This window comes from Cryptomeria japonica, unplaced genomic scaffold (genome assembly GCF_030272615.1).
Source record: "Cryptomeria japonica unplaced genomic scaffold, Sugi_1.0 HiC_scaffold_126, whole genome shotgun sequence".
NCBI lineage: Eukaryota > Viridiplantae > Streptophyta > Pinopsida > Cupressales > Cupressaceae > Cryptomeria > Cryptomeria japonica.
The window spans coordinates 155,001-177,500 of record NW_026728948.1 but is presented as its reverse complement, the minus strand read 5'-3'; the positions used below and the strand labels follow the sequence as shown (position 1 = coordinate 177,500).

General features: G+C 60.7%; 2 non-coding genes across 2 annotated transcripts; both read right to left on the bottom strand.

Annotated features, from left to right (window-relative positions):
• Positions 1-2,410: 2,410 nt before the first annotated feature.
• On the bottom strand, positions 2,411-2,529 carry LOC131865876 (5S ribosomal RNA). The gene has a single exon (XR_009364513.1). It is a non-coding gene; the product is annotated as a 5S ribosomal RNA (ribosomal RNA).
• Positions 2,530-10,347: 7,818 nt separating this feature from the next.
• On the bottom strand, positions 10,348-10,466 carry LOC131865887 (5S ribosomal RNA). The gene has a single exon (XR_009364524.1). It is a non-coding gene; the product is annotated as a 5S ribosomal RNA (ribosomal RNA).
• Between the last annotated feature and the right edge of the window lie 12,034 nt (positions 10,467-22,500).

Here is a 22,500-nt window from a genome sequence, read left to right as displayed (position 1 = left end):
AAGTTGGAAGTTGGGTTAATTGCCCGGGCGCGCACCTTCGCCAGGGTGGGCACCTTGGTGCGCACACCTTGGCTGGGCTGCACACCAGGGCGGGCTCAAGATGGCACCAGCATTCCCTTTTTCTCACTATCTTTCAAAACGAAAATTTTAAAATCTCGTTTTTTTTTTGCCTTTTATGGAAATTAGTGAAGGCATCGCATCAAAGGTGCGCACCTCGCTGCCCACCTTGGTGTGCTCCGAGGTGCCCACCACGGTGCGCAACGCCGGTGCGAACCCGGGAGCGCCCCGATGTGTGCTCCAAGGTGCGGCGTGCACGAAGTCGGACCCCGGTTTGCCCCGGGTGCGCACCTCGCGTGCACCTTGGTGCGCACACCTTGGCTGGGTTGCGCGGCCTGGTGGGCACCATGGTGCGCACCAAGGAGCGCTCCGAAGTGTGCTCCAAGGTGCGGCGTGCACGAAGTCGGAGCCCGGTTTGCCCCGGGTACGCACCTCGCGTGCACCTTCGCCGGGGTGGGCACCTCGGCTGGGTTGCGCGCCCTGGTGCGCACCAAGGAGCGCTCCGAAGTGTGCTCCAAGGTGCGGCGTGCACGAAGTCGGAGCCCGGTTTGCCCCGGGTGCGCACCTTCGCCGCGGTGCGCACCATGGCGTGCACGAAGTCGGAGCCCGGTTTGCCCCGGGTGCGCACCTCGCGTGCACCTTCGGCGGGGTTGCGCGCCCTGGTGGGCACCATGGTGCGCACCAAGGAGCGCTCCGAAGTGTGCTCCAAGGTGCGGCGTGCACGAAGTCGGAGCCCGGTTTGCCCCGGGTGCGCACCTCGCGTGCACCTTCGGCGGGGTTGCGCGCCCTGGTGGGCACCATGGTGCGCACCAAGGAGCGCTCCGAAGTGTGCTCCAAGGTGCGGCGTGCACGAAGTCGGAGCCCGGTTTGCCCCGGGTGCGCACCTCGCGTGCACCTTCGCCGCGGTGGGCACCATGGCGTGCACGAAGTCGGAGCCCGGTTTGCCCCGGGTGCGCACCTCGCGTGCACCTTCGCCGGGGTGGGCACCTCGGCTGGGTTGCGCGCCCTGGTGCGCACCAAGGAGCGCTCCGAAGTGTGCTCCAAGGTGCGGCGTGCACGAAGTCGGAGCCCGGTTTGCCCCGGGTGCGCACCTCGCGTGCACCTTCGCCAGGGTGGGCACCTCGGTGCGCACACCTTCTCAATGTTTTCTTGCCTTTTCTGGAAATTGGTGAAGGCAGCGCATCAAAGGTGCGCACCTCGGTGTGCTCCGAGGTGCGAACCCGAGAGCGCTCCGAGGTGCCCACGAAGTCGAAAGTCGGGTTAATTGCATTGTTTTCCCCGGGTGCGCTCCGAGGTGCGCAACATCGGCGCGCACCAAGGAGGGCTCCGAAGTGTGCTCCAAGGTGCGCACGATGGCGTGCACCTCTGGTGCGCACGATTCGGAGCTCGGTTTGACCGGGGTGCGCACACCTTGGCTGGGTTGCGCACCTTTTGTGCGCTCCAAGGTGCGCACGAAGTCGGAGCTCGGTTTGCCCCGGGTGCGCACCTTCGCCAGGGTGCGCACCTTGATGCGCACGCCTTGGCTGGGCTGCGCACCTTGGTGGGCGCCATGGTGCGCACCTTTCGTGCGCTCCAAGGTGCGCACGAAGTCGGAGCTCGGTTTGCCCCGGGTGCGCACCTTGGTGGGCGCCATGGTGCACTCCGAGGTGCCCAAGATTGGTGCGCACCAAGGAGCGCTCCGAAGTGCGCTCCAAGGTGCGCGCGAAGTCGAAAGTTGGGTTAATTGTCCGGTTTGCCTCGGGTGCGCACCTTGCGTGCACCTTCGCCAGGGTGGGCGCCTTGGTGCGCACACCTTGGCTGGGCTGCGCACACCTTGGCACCCGCGTTTCCTTCATTTTAAATTTTTTTTTTTTACAATCTCTCAAGTGGGAAATTCTATAATCTCAACTTTTTTTGCCTTTTCAGGAAACTTTTGAATGGAGCGCATCATTGGTGCGCTCCGAAGTGTGCTCCAAAGCTCTCTCCAGCTGCGTGCACCTGCCCCGGCCGCGCACCCGGCCCCGCCCAGCTTCGCTCACCTGTCCCGGGCGTCTGGTGCGGAACCTTAGAGTAAGAAACATCACCGTGCACCTTGGCCAACGTGCGCGACTCGACCGAGCGCGCACTGGCCGAGGTGCACACCGATTTCACCTGGGTGCGCGCGCAGCACCTCGGGCGCACCGGGGTGCGCGCACAACGCCCGGGTTGCACCGTGGCCTGTGTGCTCGGGGCGCCTCGGGTGCGCGCTCGGTGTCGCCCCCGCGCGCGCGGTAGTGCGGGCAGCGCACCCCGGCCCGGCCCGGCCCCGACGAGAACGCAAACGGGCAAAAGGTTTATTCAAATAGCATTGCGACGCCCGGCGAAAAACTAAAAAAGGGTGCAACACCGGGACTTCCCGGGAGGTCACCCATCCCAGTACTACTCCGGCCCAAGCGCGCTTAACTGCGGAGTTCTGATGGGATCCGGTGCACTAACGCTGGTATGATCGCACCCGTTATGAGCTTGTCGCAGTGTGTACTTAGCAAACCGCGACCCACGTGCGAATCCACCCCGGCCACCCACCCCCGTCGAGGTGCACACCCTCCCTCGCGAAGTGCGCCCCGTTCGCCAAGTGTGAGCCCTGCCCGGGTGCGCGCACCTTGCTAGGGCGTCGGGTGTGCACCCGGCCCGGCCTACGTGCGTGCACCTGGAGGGGGCGTCGTGTGCGTGCAGTGTCCCGTCTGCAACGCGGTGCCCACACACCACCTCGGGCGCAACGACCTGCGCTCACATGTGGGCCGAGTGCACCTTGGTGCATGTTCGGGGCGCCTCGGGTGCACGCTCGATCTTGCCCCGGTGCACCAAGGCGCTCGGTTTGCCCCGGGTGCGCACTTGGTGCAAGGTGGGCACCCAAAATAGGGATCAAGCACCAAAACACAAGTTTCGGGATGCAAAATGGGACCCAAGGACCACAAATGCGTTCCGAGACCCATGATGGGTCCACGAGAACAAAAATGTGTTCCGAGACTTAATAAACAAATATTGGGTTTTAGGAGAAGAAACATGCTCTGATGCCCAAAACGAGAATCGACCCCGAAAAGGCCACAGGCCAAAAGTGGGATGCGAGACAAAAAAAAATGGGACCCGAGGACCAAAATTGGGTTCCCAGGTCGAAGATAGGGCAACCGGACAAGAAACGACCTCTAAGGCTCGAAATGAGTCCCGACGACTAAAACTTGACAAGAAGCACCCATCAGGCACCCAACTCGACACCCATGGGATGCCGACCCACCCGGGCTTCCACCTAGCACACCTTGGCACCCACCCACCCTCGCACCCAACCTCGCACCCAACTTAGCACCTTTGAACCCACATTGGCACTCACCCTGACCCTGGCACCTTGGAACCCACATTGGCACTCACCTTGACCCTGGCACCCACCTTTGCACTCACCTTGGGACCCACCCTGGCTCCCACCTCGGCACCCACCCAGACACCCACCTTGGTTCCTTGGCACCCACCTTGGATCCTTGGCACCCACCCCGACACCCACCTTGGCACGCAACTTGGCTACTTGCCACCCACCTTGGCTCCTTGACGCCCACCCCGACAACCACCCCGTGACCTACCCTGGCTAGGGTTGGTGCACACCCACCCTGGTGCCCACCTTGGCACCCACCCTATGACCCACCTTGGCACGCACCTTAGTACCCACCCCGTTACCCACCCTAGGACCCACCCCGTGACCCACCTTGGCCAGGGTGGGTGCCTTGGTGCGCACAACTTGCCTGGGCTGCACACCAGGGCGGGCTCAAGATGGCACCCGCGTTCCGTTTTTTTTACTATCTTTCAAAACGGAAATTTTAAAATCTCATTTTTTTCTTTTTTTTGCCTTTTCTGGAAATTAGTGAAGGCAGCGCATCAAAGGTGCGCAATGCTGGTGCGAACCCGGGAGCGCTCCGATGTGTGCTCCAAGGTGCGGCGTGCACGAAGTCCGAGCCCGGTTTGCCCCGGGTGCGCACCTCGCGTGCACCTTCGCCGGGGTGAGCACCTTGGCTGGGTTGCGCGCCCTGGTGCGTACCAAGGAGCGCTCTGAAGTGTGCTCCAAGGTGCGGCGTGCACGAAGTCGGAGCCCGGTTTGCCCCGGGTGTGCACCTCGGGTGCGCACCTCGCGTGCACCTTCGCTGCGGTGGGCACCTTGGCTGGGTTGCGCGCCTTGGTGGGCACCATGCAGTGCACGAAGTCGGAGCCCGGTTTGCCCCGGGCGCGCACCTCCGCCAGGGTGGGCACCTTGGTGCGCACAACTTGCCTGGGCTGCGCATCAGGAAGGGCTCAAGATGGCACCCGCGTTCCGTTTTTTTCACTATCTTTCAGAACGGAAATTTTAAAATATCGTTTTTTTTTGCCTTTTCTGGAAATTAGTGAAGGCAGCGCATCAAAGGTGCGCAACGCTGGTGCGAACCTGGGAGCGCTCCGATGTGTGCTCCAAGGTGCGGCGTGCACGAAGTCGGAGCCCGGTTTGCCTCGGGTGCGCCCTGGTGGGCACCATGGTGCGCACCAAGGAGCGCTCCGAAGTGTGCTCCAAGGTGCGGCCTGCACGAAGTCGGAGCCCGGTTTGCCCCGGGTGTGCACCTCGGGTGGGCACCTTGGTGCGCATGCCTTGCCTGGGCTGCGCACCAGGGCGGGCTCAAGATGGCACCCGCGTTCCTTTTTTTTCACTATCTTTCAAAACGGAAATTTTAAAATCTCATTTTTTTTTGCCTTTTTCTGGAAATTAGTGAAGGCAGCGCATCAAAGGTGCGCACCTCGCTGCCCACCACGGTGCGCAACGCCGGTGGGCACCCGGGAGTGCTTCGAAGTGTGCTCCAAGGTGCTGCGTGCACGTTGTCGGAGCCCGGTTTGCCCCGGGTGCGCACCTCGCGTGCACCTTCGTCGGGGTGGGCACCTTGGCTTGGTTTGCCCCGGCTGCGCTCCGAAGCGGGGTTATTGGAGCGCCGCCTCTTTTTTTGTCGGAGCGTTTGGTGGGGTTTCTCGCATTGGCTCTTCCGAGGCCCGGTTGCCACCCTGGCGCGCACGAAGTCGGAAGTAGGGTTAATTGCCCGGGTGCGCACCTTTGCCAGGGTGGCACCTTACCTGGGCTGCGCACCAGGGCGGGCTCAAGATGGCACGCGCGTTCCGTTTTTTTCACTATCTTTCAAAACGGAAATTTTAAAATCTCCTTTTTTTTTTGCCTTTTCTGGAAATTAGTGAAGGCAGCGCATCAAAGGTGCGCACCTCGCTGCCCACCTTGGTGTGCTCTGAGGTGCGCACCCGGGAGCGCTACGAAGTGTGCTCCAAGGTGCGGCGTGCACGTTGTCGGAGCCCGGTTTGCCCCGGGTGCGCACCTCGCCTGCACCTTGGCCGGGGTGGGCACCTTGGCTGGGTTTGCCCAGGGTGCGCTCCGAAGCGGGGTTACTGGAGCGCCCCCTCTTTTTTTGTCAGAGAGTTTGGTGGGGTTTCTCGCATTGGCTCTTCCCAGGCCCGGTTGTTGGGTGCGCTCCCACCCTGGCGCGCGCGAAGTTGGAAGTTGGGTTAATTGCCCGGGCGCGCACCTTCGCCAGGGTGGGCACCTTGGTGCGCAAACCTTGGCTGGGCTGCGCACCAGGGCGGGCTCAAGATGGCACCAGCATTCCCTTTTTCTCACTATCTTTCAAAACGGAAATTTTAAAATCTCGTTTTTTTTTTGCCTTTTATGGAAATTAGTGAAGGCATCGCATCAAAGGTGCGCACCTCGCTGCCCACCTTGGTGTGCTCCGAGGTGCCCACCACGGTGCGCAACGCCGGTGCGAACCCGGGAGCGCCCCGATGTGTGCTCCAAGGTGCGGCGTGCACGAAGTCGGACCCCGGTTTGCCCCGGGTGCGCACCTCGCGTGCACCTTGGTGCGCACACCTTGGCTGGGTTGCGCGGCCTGGTGGGCACCATGGTGCGCACCAAGGAGCGCTCCGAAGTGTGCTCCAAGGTGCGGCGTGCACGAAGTCGGAGCCCGGTTTGCCCCGGGTGCGCACCTTCGCCGCGGTGGGCACCATGGCGTGCACGAAGTCGGAGCCCGGTTTGCCCCGGGTGCGCACCTCGCGTGCACCTTCGCCGGGGTGGGCACCTCGGCTGGGTTGCGCGCCCTGGTGCGCACCAAGGAGCGCTCTGAAGTGTGCTCCAAGGTGCGGCGTGCACGAAGTCGGAGCCCGGTTTGCCCCGGGTGTGCACCTCGCGTGCGCACCTCGCGTGCACCTTCGCTGCGGTGGGCACCTTGGCTGGGTTGCGCGCCTTGGTGGGCACCATGCAGTGCACGAAGTCGGAGCCCGGATTGCCCCGGGCGCGCACCTCCGCCAGGGTGGGCACCTTGGTGCGCACAACTTGCCTGGGGTGCGCACCAGGAAGGGCTCAAGATGGCACCCGCGTTCCGTTTTTTTCACTATCTTTCAGAACGGAAATTTTAAAATCTCGTTTTTTTTTGCCTTTTCTGGAAATTAGTGAAGGCAGCGCATCAAAGGTGCGCAACGCTGGTGCGAACCTGGGAGCGCTCCGATGTGTGCTCCAAGGTGCGGCGTGCACGAAGTCGGACCCCGGTTTGCCCCGGGTGCGCACCTCGCGTGCACCTTGGTGCGCACACCTTGGCTGGGTTGCGCGCCCTGGTGGGCACCATGGTGCGCACCAAGGAGCGCTCCGAAGTGTGCTCCAAGGTGCGGCGTGCACGAAGTCGGAGCCCGGTTTGCCCCGGGTGCGCACCTCGCGTGCACCTTCGCCGCGGTGGGCACCATGGCGTGCACGAAGTCGGAGCCCGGTTTGCCCCGGGTGCGCACCTCGCGTGCACCTTCGCCGGGGTGGGCACCTTGGTGTGCAGACCTTGGCTGGGTTGCGCGCCCTGGTGGGCACCATGGTGCGCACCAAGGAGCGCTCCGAAGTGTGCTCCAAGGTGCGGCCTGCACGAAGTCGGAGCCCGGTTTGCCCCGGGTGTGCACCTCGGGTGGGCACCTTGGTGCGCATGCCTTGCCTGGGCTGCGCACCAGGGCGGGCTCAAGATGGCACCCGCGTTCCTTTTTTTTCACTATCTTTCAAAATGGAAATTTTAAAATCTCATTTTTTTTTGCCTTTTTCTGGAAATTAGTGAAGGCAGCGCATCAAAGGTGCGCACCTCGCTGCCCACCACGGTGCGCAACGCCGGTGGGCACCCGGGAGTGCTTCGAAGTGTGCTCCAAGGTGCTGCGTGCACGTTGTCGGAGCCCGGTTTGCCCCGGGTGCGCACCTCGCGTGCACCTTCGTCGGGGTGGGCACCTTGGCTGGGTTTGCCCCGGCTGCGCTCCGAAGCGGGGTTATTGGAGCGCCGCCTCTTTTTTTGTCGGAGCGTTTGGTGGGGTTTCTCGCATTGGCTCTTCCGAGGCCCGGTTGCCACCCTGGCGCGCACGAAGTCGGAAGTAGGGTTAATTGCCCGGGTGCGCACCTTTGCCAGGGTGGGCACCTTACCTGGGCTGCGCACCAGGGCGGGCTCAAGATGGCACGCGCGTTCCGTTTTTTTCACTATCTTTCAAAACGGAAATTTTAAAATCTCCTTTTTTTTTTGCCTTTTCTGGAAATTAGTGAAGGCAGCGCATCAAAGGTGCGCACCTCGCTGCCCACCTTGGTGTGCTCTGAGGTGCGCACCCGGGAGCGCTACGAAGTGTGCTCCAAGGTGCGGCGTGCACGTTGTCGGAGCCCGGTTTGCCCCGGGTGCGCACCTCGCCTGCACCTTGGCCGGGGTGGGCACCTTGGCTGGGTTTGCCCAGGGTGCGCTCCGAAGCGGGGTTACTGGAGCGCCCCCTCTTTTTTTGTCAGAGCGTTTGGTGGGGTTTCTCGCATTGGCTCTTCCCAGGCCCGGTTGTTGGGTGCGCTCCCACCCTGGCGCGCGCGAAGTTGGAAGTTGGGTTAATTGCCCGGGCGCGCACCTTCGCCAGGGTGGGCACCTTGGTGCGCACACCTTGGCTGGGCTGCGCACCAGGGCGGGCTCAAGATGGCACCAGCATTCCCTTTTTCTCACTATCTTTCAAAACGGAAATTTTAAAATCTCGTTTTTTTTTTGCCTTTTATGGAAATTAGTGAAGGCATCGCATCAAAGGTGCGCACCTCGCTGCCCACCTTGGTGTGCTCCGAGGTGCCCACCACGGTGCGCAACGCCGGTGCGAACCCGGGAGCGCCCCGATGTGTGCTCCAAGGTGCGGCGTGCACGAAGTCGGACCCCGGTTTGCCCCGGGTGCGCACCTCGCGTGCACCTTGGTGCGCACACCTTGGCTGGGTTGCGCGGCCTGGTGGGCACCATGGTGCGCACCAAGGAGCGCTCCGAAGTGTGCTCCAAGGTGCGGCGTGCACGAAGTCGGAGCCCGGTTTGCCCCGGGTACGCACCTCGCGTGCACCTTCGCCGGGGTGGGCACCTCGGCTGGGTTGCGCGCCCTGGTGCGCACCAAGGAGCGCTCCGAAGTGTGCTCCAAGGTGCGGCGTGCACGAAGTCGGAGCCCGGTTTGCCCCGGGTGCGCACCTTCGCCGCGGTGCGCACCATGGCGTGCACGAAGTCGGAGCCCGGTTTGCCCCGGGTGCGCACCTCGCGTGCACCTTCGGCGGGGTTGCGCGCCCTGGTGGGCACCATGGTGCGCACCAAGGAGCGCTCCGAAGTGTGCTCCAAGGTGCGGCGTGCACGAAGTCGGAGCCCGGTTTGCCCCGGGTGCGCACCTCGCGTGCACCTTCGGCGGGGTTGCGCGCCCTGGTGGGCACCATGGTGCGCACCAAGGAGCGCTCCGAAGTGTGCTCCAAGGTGCGGCGTGCACGAAGTCGGAGCCCGGTTTGCCCCGGGTGCGCACCTCGCGTGCACCTTCGCCGCGGTGGGCACCATGGCGTGCACGAAGTCGGAGCCCGGTTTGCCCCGGGTGCGCACCTCGCGTGCACCTTCGCCGGGGTGGGCACCTCGGCTGGGTTGCGCGCCCTGGTGCGCACCAAGGAGCGCTCCGAAGTGTGCTCCAAGGTGCGGCGTGCACGAAGTCGGAGCCCGGTTTGCCCCGGGTGCGCACCTCGCGTGCACCTTCGCCAGGGTGGGCACCTCGGTGCGCACACCTTCTCAATGTTTTCTTGCCTTTTCTGGAAATTGGTGAAGGCAGCGCATCAAAGGTGCGCACCTCGGTGTGCTCCGAGGTGCGAACCCGAGAGCGCTCCGAGGTGCCCACGAAGTCGAAAGTCGGGTTAATTGCATTGTTTTCCCCGGGTGCGCTCCGAGGTGCGCAACATCGGCGCGCACCAAGGAGGGCTCCGAAGTGTGCTCCAAGGTGCGCACGATGGCGTGCACCTCTGGTGCGCACGATTCGGAGCTCGGTTTGACCGGGGTGCGCACACCTTGGCTGGGTTGCGCACCTTTTGTGCGCTCCAAGGTGCGCACGAAGTCGGAGCTCGGTTTGCCCCGGGTGCGCACCTTCGCCAGGGTGCGCACCTTGATGCGCACGCCTTGGCTGGGCTGCGCACCTTGGTGGGCGCCATGGTGCGCACCTTTCGTGCGCTCCAAGGTGCGCACGAAGTCGGAGCTCGGTTTGCCCCGGGTGCGCACCTTGGTGGGCGCCATGGTGCACTCCGAGGTGCCCAAGATTGGTGCGCACCAAGGAGCGCTCCGAAGTGCGCTCCAAGGTGCGCGCGAAGTCGAAAGTTGGGTTAATTGTCCGGTTTGCCTCGGGTGCGCACCTTGCGTGCACCTTCGCCAGGGTGGGCGCCTTGGTGCGCACACCTTGGCTGGGCTGCGCACACCTTGGCACCCGCGTTTCCTTCATTTTAAATTTTTTTTTTTTACAATCTCTCAAGTGGGAAATTCTATAATCTCAACTTTTTTTGCCTTTTCAGGAAACTTTTGAATGGAGCGCATCATTGGTGCGCTCCGAAGTGTGCTCCAAAGCTCTCTCCAGCTGCGTGCACCTGCCCCGGCCGCGCACCCGGCCCCGCCCAGCTTCGCTCACCTGTCCCGGGCGTCTGGTGCGGAACCTTAGAGTAAGAAACATCACCGTGCACCTTGGCCAACGTGCGCGACTCGACCGAGCGCGCACTGGCCGAGGTGCACACCGATTTCACCTGGGTGCGCGCGCAGCACCTCGGGCGCACCGGGGTGCGCGCACAACGCCCGGGTTGCACCGTGGCCTGTGTGCTCGGGGTGCCTCGGGTGCGCGCTCGGTGTCGCCCCCCGCGCGCGCGGTAGTGCGGGCAGCGCACCCCGGCCCGGCCCGGCCCCGACGAGAACGCAAACGGGCAAAAGGTTTATTCAAATAGCATTGCGACGCCCGGCGAAAAACTAAAAAAGGGTGCAACACCGGGACTTCCCGGGAGGTCACCCATCCCAGTACTACTCCGGCCCAAGCGCGCTTAACTGCGGAGTTCTGATGGGATCCGGTGCACTAATGCTGGTATGATCGCACCCGTTATGAGCTTGTCGCAGTGTGTACTTAGCAAACCGCGACCCACGTGCGAATCCACCCCGGCCACCCACCCCCATCGAGGTGCACACCCTCCCTCGCGAAGTGCGCCCCGTTCGCCAAGTGTGAGCCCTGCCCGGGTGCGCGCACCTTGCTAGGGCGTCGGGTGTGCACCCGGCCCGGCCTACGTGCGTGCACCTGGAGGGGGCGTCGTGTGCGTGCAGTGTCCCGTCTGCAACGCGGTGCCCACACACCACCTCGGGCGCAACGACCTGCGCTCACATGTGGGCCGAGTGCACCTTGGTGCATGTTCGGGGCGCCTCGGGTGCACGCTCGATCTTGCCCCGGTGCACCAAGGCGCTCGGTTTGCCCCGGGTGCGCACTTGGTGCAAGGTGGGCACCCAAAATAGGGATCAAGCACCAAAACACAAGTTTCGGGATGCAAAATGGGACCCAAGGACCACAAATGCGTTCCAAGACCCATGATGGGTCCACGAGAACAAAAATGTGTTCCGAGACTTAATAAACAAATATTGGGTTTTAGGAGAAGAAACATGCTCTGATGCCCAAAACGAGAATCGACCCCGAAAAGGCCACAGGCCAAAAGTGGGATGCGAGACAAAAAAAAATGGGACCCGAGGACCAAAATTGGGTTCCCAGGTCGAAGACAGGGCAACCGGACAAGAAACGACCTCTAAGGCTCGAAATGAGTCCCGACGACTAAAACTTGACAAGAAGCACCCATCAGGCACCCAACTCGACACCCATGGGATGCCGACCCACCCGGGCTTCCACCTAGCACACCTTGGCACCCACCCACCCTCGCACCCAACCTCGCACCCAACTTAGCACCTTTGAACCCACATTGGCACTCACCCTGACCCTGGCACCTTGGAACCCACATTGGCACTCACCTTGACCCTGGCACCCACCTTTGCACTCACCTTGGGACCCACCCTGGCTCCCACCTCGGCACCCACCCAGACACCCACCTTGGTTCCTTGGCACCCACCTTGGATCCTTGGCACCCACCCCGACACCCACCTTGGCACGCAACTTGGCTACTTGCCACCCACCTTGGCTCCTTGACGCCCACCCCGACAACCACCCCGTGACCTACCCTGGCTAGGGTTGGTGCACACCCACCCTGGTGCCCACCTTGGCACCCACCCTATGACCCACCTTGGCACGCACCTTAGTACCCACCCCGTTACCCACCCTAGGACCCACCCCGTGACCCACCTTGGCCAGGGTGGGTGCACCCACCCTGGTGCCCACCTTGGCACCCACCCATCCTAGCACCCAGCCTGTGACCGGGCTTGGAACCCAACCTTGCACCCGCACCCGTCTTGGCCAGTGTGGGTGCGCACCCATCCTGGCACCCACGTTGTGACACACCCTTTAACCCACGCACCCTAGCACCCACGTTGGCACCCACCTTGGAACCCAACCTAGCAACTTGGCACCCACCCCGTGACCCACCTTGGCATCCACCATAGCAGTCGCCGACTTGGCACCCACCTCGGCACCCACCTTGACACTTGTGGACCCACCTTGCCACTCACCCTAGCATCGACCCATCCTAGCACCCACCCTGGCACCTTTGCACCCTAGCACTCACCCATCCTAGCACCTAACCTGTGACCCACCTTGACACTCACCCTCGCACCCACCTTGGAACCCAACCTAGCACCCACCCACCCTGACACCAACCCTAGCACCTACCCACCCTTGCACCCACCCTGTGACCCATCTTGGCACCCACCCATCCTACCACTCAACCTATCACCCACCTTCTCACCCACCTTGGCATCCACCTTAGCACCCACCCACACTGGCACCTTGGCACCCACCTCGGGCAAGGTGGGTGCACACCCACCCTGGCACCCAATTTAGAACCCACCGAGCATGTTACCCACCTTGGCACCCACATTGCAGCCCACCCTAGTACCCACCCTATGACCCACATTGGCATCCACACCCTAGCACCCAGGCACCTCGACACCCGCCTTGACACCCACCCTAGCACTGAACCTGTGACCCACCTTGGAACTCACCCTAGAACCCACCCACCCTGTGAACCACCTTGGCATCCACCTTAGCACCCACCCACCTTGGCACCCACTCTAGCACTCACCCATCCTAACACCCAACTTGTTACCCACCTTGGCACCCGCCCTCGCGTCCACCTTGAAACCCACCCTAGCACCCACCCACGCAGGAGCCCACCTTGGCACCCAACCTAACACCCACGCATCCTGGCACCCAACTTGTGACCCACCTTGGAACCCACCCTAGTACCCACCTTTGAACCCACTATATCACCAACCCACCTTGGCACCCACCCTATGACCCTCTTTGGAATCCACCCTAGCACGCACCCACCCTGGCACCCACCATGGAGCGCACCCTAGCACCCACCCACCTCGGCACGCACCTCAACACCCACCTTGGTGTGCGCACTGCGCCAACCTCTCAAAGACCCTATGTGGTGCGCTCCAAAGTGTACACCTTTGGTGCGCTCCAAGGTGCGCACCTTTGGTGCACACCGAGGTGCACACCAAAGTGTGCACCGAGGTGAGCACCAAAGTGCACTCCAGGGTGCACACCAAGGCGTGCACCTTTGGTGCGGTCAATGCAAACGAATTCGGAAGTTGGGGTCGATGTCCTAATCGCTGCTGCAGACTACACGTATGAGAATCGGACAAATAGCTTTATATAGGGGAGGTGTTGCGTTTGATGGGTCGACTCCCCTGGTTGTGTGCACTGCACCAACTTCAAAGACCCTGTCTTGTTTAAGAAGTCAAAAGTTGGGGTGGATGTCCTAATCATTGCTGCAGTCTACGCATGTATGAGAATCAGACAAATAGCTTATATAGGGGAGGTGTTGCATTCGGTGGGTTGACTCCCCTGGTTGTGCGCACTGCGCCAACCTCAAAGACCCCGCATAGCAGAAGAAGTCGGAAGTCGGATTTTGGTGAGCACCAAGGCGTGCACCTTTGGTGCGGTCAACGCAGACGAATTCAGAAGTTGGGGTGGATGTCCTAATCGTTGTTGCAGGCTACACATGTATGAGAATCAGACAAATAGCTTATATAGGGGAGGTGTTGGGTTTGATGGGTCAACTCCCTTGGTTGTGCGCATTACGCCAACCTCAAAGACCTTGTTTTCGTTAAGAAGTCAAAAGTTGGGGTCAATGTCCTAATGGCTCCTGCAGGCTACACATGTATGAGAATCGGACAAATAGCTTATATAGGGGAGGTGTTGGGTTTGATGGGTCGACTCCCCTGGTTGTGCGCATTACGTCAACCTCAAAGACCTTGTTTTCGTTAAGAAGTCAAAAGTTGGGGTCGATGTCCTAATTGCTCCTGTAGACTACACATGTATGAGAATCAGACAAATAGCTTATATAGGGGAGGTGTTGGGTTTGATGGGTTGACTCCCCTAGTTGTTCGCATTACACCAACCTCAAAGACCTTGTTTTCGTTTAGAAGCCGAAAGTTGGGGTCGATGTCCTAATTGCTCCTGCAGGCTACGCATGTATGAGAATCAGACAAATAGCTTATATAGGGGAGGTGTTGGGTTTGATGGGTCGACTCCCCTGGTTGTGCGCATTGCGCCAACCTCAAAGACCCTGCATTGCGGATGAAGTCGAAAGTCAGAGTTTGGTGTGCTACAAGGTGTGGTCGAAGGTGCTCACCTAGGTGTGCACCTTTGGAGCACAGGAAAAGTGCCCTCCAAAAGTGCGCACCTTTGGAGTGCACAAAAGTGCCCTCCAAAAGTGCGCACCTTTGGAGCGCAGAAAAGTGCCCTCCAAAAAGTGCCCTCCAAAAGTGCGCACCTTTGGAGCGCAGAAAAGTGCCCTCCAAAAAGTGCCCTCCAAAAGTGCGCACCTTTGGAGCGCAGAAAAGTGCCCTCCAAAAAGTGCCCTCCAAAAGTGCGCACCTTTGGAGCGCAGAAAAGTGCCCTCCAAAAGTGCGCACCTTTGGAGCGCAGAAAAGTGCCCTCCAAAAAGTGCCCTCCAAAAGTGCGCACCTTTGGAGCGCAGAAAAGTGCCCTCCAAAAAGTGCCCTCCAAAAGTGCGCACCTTTGGAGCGCAGAAAAGTGCCCTCCAAAAAGTGCCCTCCAAAAGTGCGCACCTTTGGAGCGCAGAAAAGTGCCCTCCAAAAAGTGCCCTCCAAAAGTGCGCACCTTTGGAGCGCAGAAAAGTGCCCTCCAAAAAGTGCCCTCCAAAAGTGCGCACCTTTGGAGCGCAGAAAAGTGCCCTCCAAAAGTGCGCACCTTTGGAGCGCACAAAAGTGCCCTCCAAAAGTGCGCACTTTTGGTGCGCACCAAGGCGCTGGTTCGGTCGTTGCAGGCGAGTTCGGAAGTTGGGGTCGATGTCCTGAGCGGAGGTGCAAACTACACAGGTGTCGGAATCGGACAAATAGCTTATATAGGGGAGGTGTATGCTTCGATGGGTCGACTCCCCAGGTTGAGCGCACCGCGCCAACCTCAAAGACCCTACGGTATGGATGAAGTCGGAAGTTGGGTCCGATGACCAATTCGATTAGTAGGTATGCTCATGAGGTCGGAATTTGGGTCCGATGACCTGCCATGTGCAGGAAGGCGAATGTTGACACTGTGCGTTGCAAGGTGCACACCAAGGCGCTGGTGCGGTCTTTTTAGTCGAGTTCGGAAGTTGGGGTCGATGTCCTGATCGGAGGTGCAAGCTACACAGGTGTGGGAATCGGACAAATAGCTTATATAGGGGAGGTGTATGCTTCGTTGGGTCGACTCCCCGGGTTGAGCGCACCGCGCCAACCTCAAAGACCCTACGGTATGGATGAAGTCGGAAGTTGGGTCCGATGACCGATTCGATATGTAGGCATACTCGCGAGGTCGGAATTTGGGTCCGATGACCTGCCACGTGCAGGAAGGCGAATGTTGGCACTGTGCGTTGCAAGGTGCGCACCAAGGCGCTGGTTCGGTCGTTGGAGGCGAGTTCGGAAGTTGGGGTCGATGTCTTGATCGGAGGTGCAAACTACACAGGTGTGGGAATCGGACAAATAGCTTATATAGGGGAGGTGTATGCTTCGTTGGGTCGACTCCCCGGGTTGAGCGCACCGCGCCAACCTCAAAGACCCTACGGTATGGATGAAGTCGGAAGTTGGGTCCGATGACCGATTCGATATGTAGGCATACTCGCGAGGTCGGAATTTGGGTCCGATGACCTGCCATGTGCAGGAAGGCGAATGTTGGGACTGTGCGTCGCAAGGTGCGCACCAAGGCGCTGGTGCCGTCGTTGCAGTCGAGTTCGGAAGTTGGGGTCGATGTCCTGGTCAGAGGTGCAAACTACACAGGTGTGGGAATCGGACAAATAGCTTATATAGGGGAGGTGTATGCTTCGATGGGTCGACTCCCTGGGTTGAGCGCACCGCGCCAACCTCAAAGACCCTACAGTATGGATGAAGTCGGAAGTTGGGTCCGATGACCGATTCGATACGTAGGCATATTGGCGAGGTCTGAATTTGTGTCCGATGACCTGCCATGCGCAGGAAGGCGGAATTTGGGTCCGATGACCGAGTTGATGGCGTGCCATGCGCAGAAAGGCGGAATTTGGGTCCGATGACCGAGTTGATGTTGATGGCCCGCCATGCACAGGAAGGCGGAATTTGGGTCCGATGACCGATTTGAAGGCGTGCCATACGCAAAAAGGCGGAGTTTGGGTCCGATGACCGAGTTGATATTGATGGCCCGCCATGCGCAGGAAGGCGGAATTTGGGTCCGATGACCTGACATACGCATGGAGTCCGACTCGGGGGCCGATGTTCGATTCGATGACTTGCATTGTGGGTAAAGTCGGAAGTTGTGGTCTTTGACCCGATTCGATGACCAGACTTCGGCTGCTTGAGAATCGGACAAATAACTTATATAGGGGAGGTAGTGTTCTCGAGCATCCTCCCCCCGTGCCCGTTTATGTCGATTGATGCTGGTGCTCGACTGGTTGGAGCGCTCGGATGCAAAAATCTTGCACCAGGATTTATCGATTGTGATGGACACGGCAAGTCTCCTGATTGCTATGCAGGAGCTCATCGTGAATCTCTATGCGGCCTTGGTATGGACTCGACCTGCGGAATGGTTCGGCAATGGTAGTCGCTCCAACACGTCCTTGCAATGGCCACAGAGGTGATTCGACTAGAGCTCCAGTCTAGCTTTTGGGTTGCTTGGCGGACTGGTATAGCCGCGATCGAGTTCCGGCCATGAACGTTTTAGATAGCTCTTGGGCTTTCTGGGACGGAAGTCGGAAGTTTGGGCTGTTGTCCGATTTGATGACCATTCTTCGGATGTGTGAGAATCGGACAAATAACTTATATAGGGGACTGTGTTGTCTCACGCAGCCCCCTCCGTGCCCCTCTATCTCGACCGATGTTGGTGCTTGAAAGGGTTGGGATCGCTCGGATTTATAAACGTGCACCACCATTTGTCGAGTGTGAGGGACGCGGCAGGTCTCCTAAATGCTATGCGGGCGCTCTCTGAGAATCTCTATCCGGCCTCGACACAGACTAGTCTTGCTGAATGGTTTGGCACTGGTAGTCGATCCAACACGTCGTTGTTGTGGCCGCCTAGGCGATTCGATTCGAGCCCCCGTCTAGCTTTTGGGTTGCTTGGCGGATTTTGCCCTATCCGCAAGTGAGCTCGGTCCCTAAACGTTCGAGAAACCCGATTGCTATGCGCCGACTCTCTTTCTTGCGAGCCTCCATCTAGCTTTTGGGTCTCTACGGAACGGAAGTCGGAATCTGGGACCGTTGTTTGATTCGACGAGGCAGACTACGGTTGTGCGAGAATCGGACAAATAACTTATATAGGGGAGGTGTTGACTGGAGCATTCTCCCCCGTGCCCCTCTAACTCGACCAATGCTGGCGCTCGAACGGTGGTAGCGCTCGGATTTTCATTGAGCGCCAGCATTGGTCGATTTAGAGGGGCATGCGAGATTCCCGAATGCTATGCGAGGGCTCTAACGGAAATGTCTATTGGTTTCGGTATGGATGCAATTGCGAGTGGTTCGGCAAAGGTAGTCGTTCCGATGCGTCCATGTCGTGGCCAAATCGATAATTCGATTTGAGCCCTCGTATAGCATTTGGGTCTCTCGATGTGATTCCGCATTCCAGTCCCTTTGGGCACTGCTTGAGCCGCATCCCAGGGGGTTCCCTTCCCAATAATCTGCCTCGCAACCCGATTGCTATGCGGTGAGGCTCCTCGGCCGCCTCGGAACTATCTGTGTATCAGACGCATCGCGGGATAAGGGGTTGGCAACGGTAGTCGCCCCAAGCGCGTCCGATGCTTGGACCATTCCGAGGCGGCCCTGAAGCCTCTTCCGTCTAGCCGTTGGGTCCTTCTCGCCGCATCCCTCGCCTCGCACCCCGATTGCTATGCGGTGAGGCTCCTCGGCCGCCTCGGAACTATCTGTGTATCGGACGCGTCGCGGGATAAGGGGTTGTCACTGGTAGTCGCCCCAAGCGCGTCCGATGCTTGGACCATTCCGAGGCGGCCCTGAAGCCTCTTCCGTCTAGCCGTTGGGTCCTTCTCGCCGCATCCCTCGCCTCGCACCCCGATTGCTATGCGGTGAGGCTCCTCGGCCGCCTCGGAACTATCTGTGTATCGGACGCGTCGCGGGATAAGGGGTTGTCATTGGTAGTCGCCCCAAGCGCGTCCGATGCTTGGACCATTCCGAGGCGGCCCTGAAGCCTCTTCCGTCTAGCCGTTGGGTCCTTCTCGCCGCATCCCTCGCCTCGCACCCCGATTGCTATGCGGTGAGGCTCCTCGGCCGCCTCGGAACTATCTGTGTATCGGACGCGTCGCGGGATAAGGGGTTGTCACTGGTAGTCGCCCCAAGCGCGTCCGATGCTTGGACCATTCCGAGGCGGCCCTGAAGCCTCTTCCGTCTAGCCGTTGGGTCCTTCTCGCCGCATCCCTCGCCTCGCACCCCGATTGCTATGCGGTGAGGCTCCTCGGCCGCCTCGGAACTATCTGTGTATCGGACGCGTCGCGGGATAAGGGGTTGTCACTGGTAGTCGCCCCAAGCACGTTCGATGCTTGGACCATTCCGAGGCGGCCCTGAAGCCTCTTCCGTCTAGCCGTTGGGTCCTTCTCGCCGCATCCCTCGCCTCGCACCCCGATTGCTATGCGGTGAGGCTCCTCGGCCGCCTGGGAACTATCTGTGTATCGGACGCGTCGCGGGATAAGGGGTTGTCACTGGTAGTCGCCCCAAGCGCGTCCGATGCTTAGACCATTCCGAGGCGGACCCGAAGCCTCTTCCGTCTAGCCGTTGGGTCCTTCTCGCCGCATCCTTCGCCTCGCACCCCGATTGCTATGCGGTGAGGCTCCTCGGCCGCCTCGGAACTATCTGTGTATCGGACGCGTCGCGGGATAAGGGGTTGTCACTGGTAGTCGCCCCAAGCGCGTCCGATGCTTGGACCATTCCGAGGCGGACCCGAAGCCTCTTCCGTCTAGCCGTTGGGTCCTTCTCGCCGCATCCCTCGCCTCGCACCCCGATTGCTATGCGGTGAGGCTCCTCGGCCGCCTTGGAACTATCTGTGTATCGGACGCGTCGCGGGATAAGGGGTTGTCACTGGTAGTCGCCCCAAGCGCGTCCGATGCTTGGACCATTCCGAGGCGGACCCGAAGCCTCTTCCGTCTAGCCGTTGGGTCCTTCTCGCCGCATCCCTCGCCTCGCACCCCGATTGCTATGCGGTGAGGCTCCTCGGCCGCCTTGGAACTATCTGTGTATCGGACGCGTCGCGGGATAAGGGGTTGTCACTGGTAGTCGCCCCAAGCGCGTCCGATGCTTGGACCATTCCGAGGCGGACCCGAAGCCTCTTCCGTCTAGCCGTTGGGTCCTTCTCGCCGCATCCCTCGCCTCGCACCCCGATTGCTATGCGGTGAGGCTCCTCGGCCGCCTTGGAACTATCTGTGTATCGGACGCGTCGCGGGATAAGGGGTTGTCACTGGTAGTCGCCCCAAGCGCGTCCGATGCTTGGACCATTCCGAGGCGGCCCCGAAGCCTCTTCCGTGTAGCCGTTGGGTCCTTCTCGCCGCATCCCTCGCCTCGCACCCCGATTGCTATGCGGTGAGGCTCCTCGGCCGCCTTGGAACTATCTGTGTATCGGACGCGTCGCGGGATAAGGGGTTGTCACTGGTAGTCGCCCCAAGCGCGTCCGATGCTTGGACCATTCCGAGGCGGCCCCGAAGCCTCTTCCGTGTAGCCGTTGGGTCCTTCTCGCCGCATCCCTCGCCTCGCACCCCGATTGCTATGCGGTGAGGCTCCTCGGCCGCCTTGGAACTATCTGTGTATCGGACGCGTCGCGGGATAAGGGGTTGTCACTGGTAGTCGCCCCAAGCGCGTCCGATGCTTGGACCATTCCGAGGCGGACCTGAAGCCTCTTCCCTCTAGCCGTTGGGGCTTTCTCGCCGCATCCCTCGCCTCGCACCCTGATTGCTATGCTGTGAGGCTCCTCGGCCGCCTTGGAACTATCTGTGTATCGGACGCATCGCGGGATAAGGGGTTGGCAGTGGTAGTCGCCCCAAGCGCATCCGATGCTTGGACCATTCCGAGGCGGCCCTGCAGCCTCTTCCGTCTAGCCGTTGGGGCCATCTCGCCGCATCCCCCACCTCGCACCACGATTGCTATGCGGTGAGGCTCCTTGGCCGCCTCGGAACTATCTGTGTATCGGACGCATCGCGGGATAAGGGGTTGTCACTGGTAGTCGCCCCAAGCGCGTCCGATGCTTGGACTATTCCGAGGCGGCCCTGCAGCCTCTTCCGTCTAGCCGTTGGGGCCATCTCGCTGCATCCCCCACCTCCTCGGCCGCCTCGGAACTATCTGTGTATCGGACGCATCGCGGGATAAGGGGTTGGCAGTGGTAGTCGCCCCAAGCGCGTCCGATGCTTGGACTATTCCGAGGCAGCCCTGCAGCCTCTTCCGTCTAGCCTTTGGGGCCATCTCGCCGCATCCCTCGCCTCGCACCCCGATTGCTATGCGGTGAGGCTCCTCGGCCGCCTGGGAACTATCTTCGTATCGGACGCATCGCGGGATAAGGGGTTGTCACTGGTAGTCGCCCCAAGCGCGTCCGATGCTTGGACTATTCCGAGGCGGCCCTGTGGCCTCTTCCGTCTAGCCGTTGGGGCCATCTCGCCGCATCCCCCACCTCGCACCCCGATTGCTATGCGGTGAGGCTCTTCGGCCGCCTTGGAACTATCTTCGTATCGGACGCATTGCGGGATAAGGGGTTGTCACTGGTAGTGGCCCCAAGCGCGTCCGATGCTTGGACTATTCCGAGGCGGCCCTGCAGCCTCTTCCGTCTAGCCGTTGGGGCCATCTCGCCGCATCCCCCACCTCGCACCCCGATTGCTATGCGGTGAGGCTCCTCGGCCGCCTTGGAACTATCTTCGTATCGGACGCATCGCGGGATAAGGGGTTGTCACTGGTAGTCGCCCCAAGCGCGTCCGATGCTTGGACTATTCCGACGCGGCCCTGTGGCCTCTTCCGTCTAGCCGTTGGGGCCATCTCGCCGCATCCCCCACCTCGCACCCCGATTGCTATGCGGTGAGGCTCCTCGGCCGCCTTGGAACCATCTTCGTATCGGACGCATCGCGGGATAGGGGGCTGTCACTGGTAGTCGCCCCAAGCGTGTCCGATGCTTGGACCATTCCTAGGCGGCCCTGAAGCCTCTTCCGTCTAGCCGTTGGGGCCTTCCCGCCCCATCCCTCGCCTCGCACCCCCGATTGCTATGCGGTGAGGCTCCTCGGCCGCCTTGGAACCATCTGTGTATCGGACGCATCGCGGGATAAGGGGTTGGCACTGGCAGTCGCCCCAAGCGCGTCCGATGCTTGGACCATTCCGAGGTGGCCCTGAAGCCTCTTCCGTCTAGCCGTTGGGGCCTTCCCGCCCCATCCCTCGCCTCGCACCCCGATTGATATGCGGTGAGGCTCCTCGGCCGCCTTGGAACTATCTGTGTATCGGACGCATCGCGGGATAAGGGGTTGGCACTGGTAGTCGTCCCAATCGCATCCGATGCTTGGACCATTCCGAGGCGGCCCTGCAGCCTCTTCCGTTTAGCCGTCGGGGCCTTCCCGCCGCATCCCTCGCCTCGCATCCCGATTCCTATGCGGTGAGTCTTCTCGGCCGCCGCGGAACTATACCTGTTATTGCTACTGCATCCTTCGGCTGGTAACCTCCTCTGCCGCCTTGGAACGTTCTCTTTGTCGGACGCGTCGCGGGATAAGGGGTTGGCACTGGTAGTCGCCCCAAGCGCGCCCGATGCATAGACCGCTCCGAGTCGACCTTGCTTTCAGCCTCTCACATGCATAGACCTCTCTGAGTCGACCCTGCAGCCTCTCACGTTTAGCCTTTGGAATCTCGCCTCACAACATGATTGCTATCCTTGATGCATCCCTTGCCTCGAGCCCTGATTGCTTTCTTGGCTGCATCCCTCCTCTCCTCACAGCCCGGTTGTCATCACTGCTTCATCCGTCGCTTCATGCATTCTGGCTGCTGGGCCCTTCCCACCGCACACCTCGATTGCTATCTCTTCTGCATCACACACCCCGATTGCTATCTTTGCTACATCCCTCGGCTCTCACTTCTGCATCCTTCGCCTCACACCTCGATTGCTATCAATGCTGCATCCGTAACCTCACACCCCGATTGCTATGCGGGGAGGCTCCTTGGCCGCCTTGGAAATTTCTGTGTGTCGGACGCACCGCGGGATAAGGGGTTGGCACTGGTAGTCGCCCCAAGTGCGCCCGATTCTTAGACCGCTTCGAGGTGACCTCGTAGCCTCTTTCGTCCAGGCTTCCTGCCTTCAACGCCCTTTTTACACCTCGATTGCTATGCGCGGGCTCGTTGGCGTCTATCACCTCTCTGCGAAGAGTGGCACGATGATTGTTGGGGTAAATCGTAGCAGTCCGATCTCTGGCCTTGGGCCATTGTGAGGGCTGATCGATTTCCTGTGCGCATCTCGTGTTCGCCCAGTAACAGACTCGACGACTTGTAATCG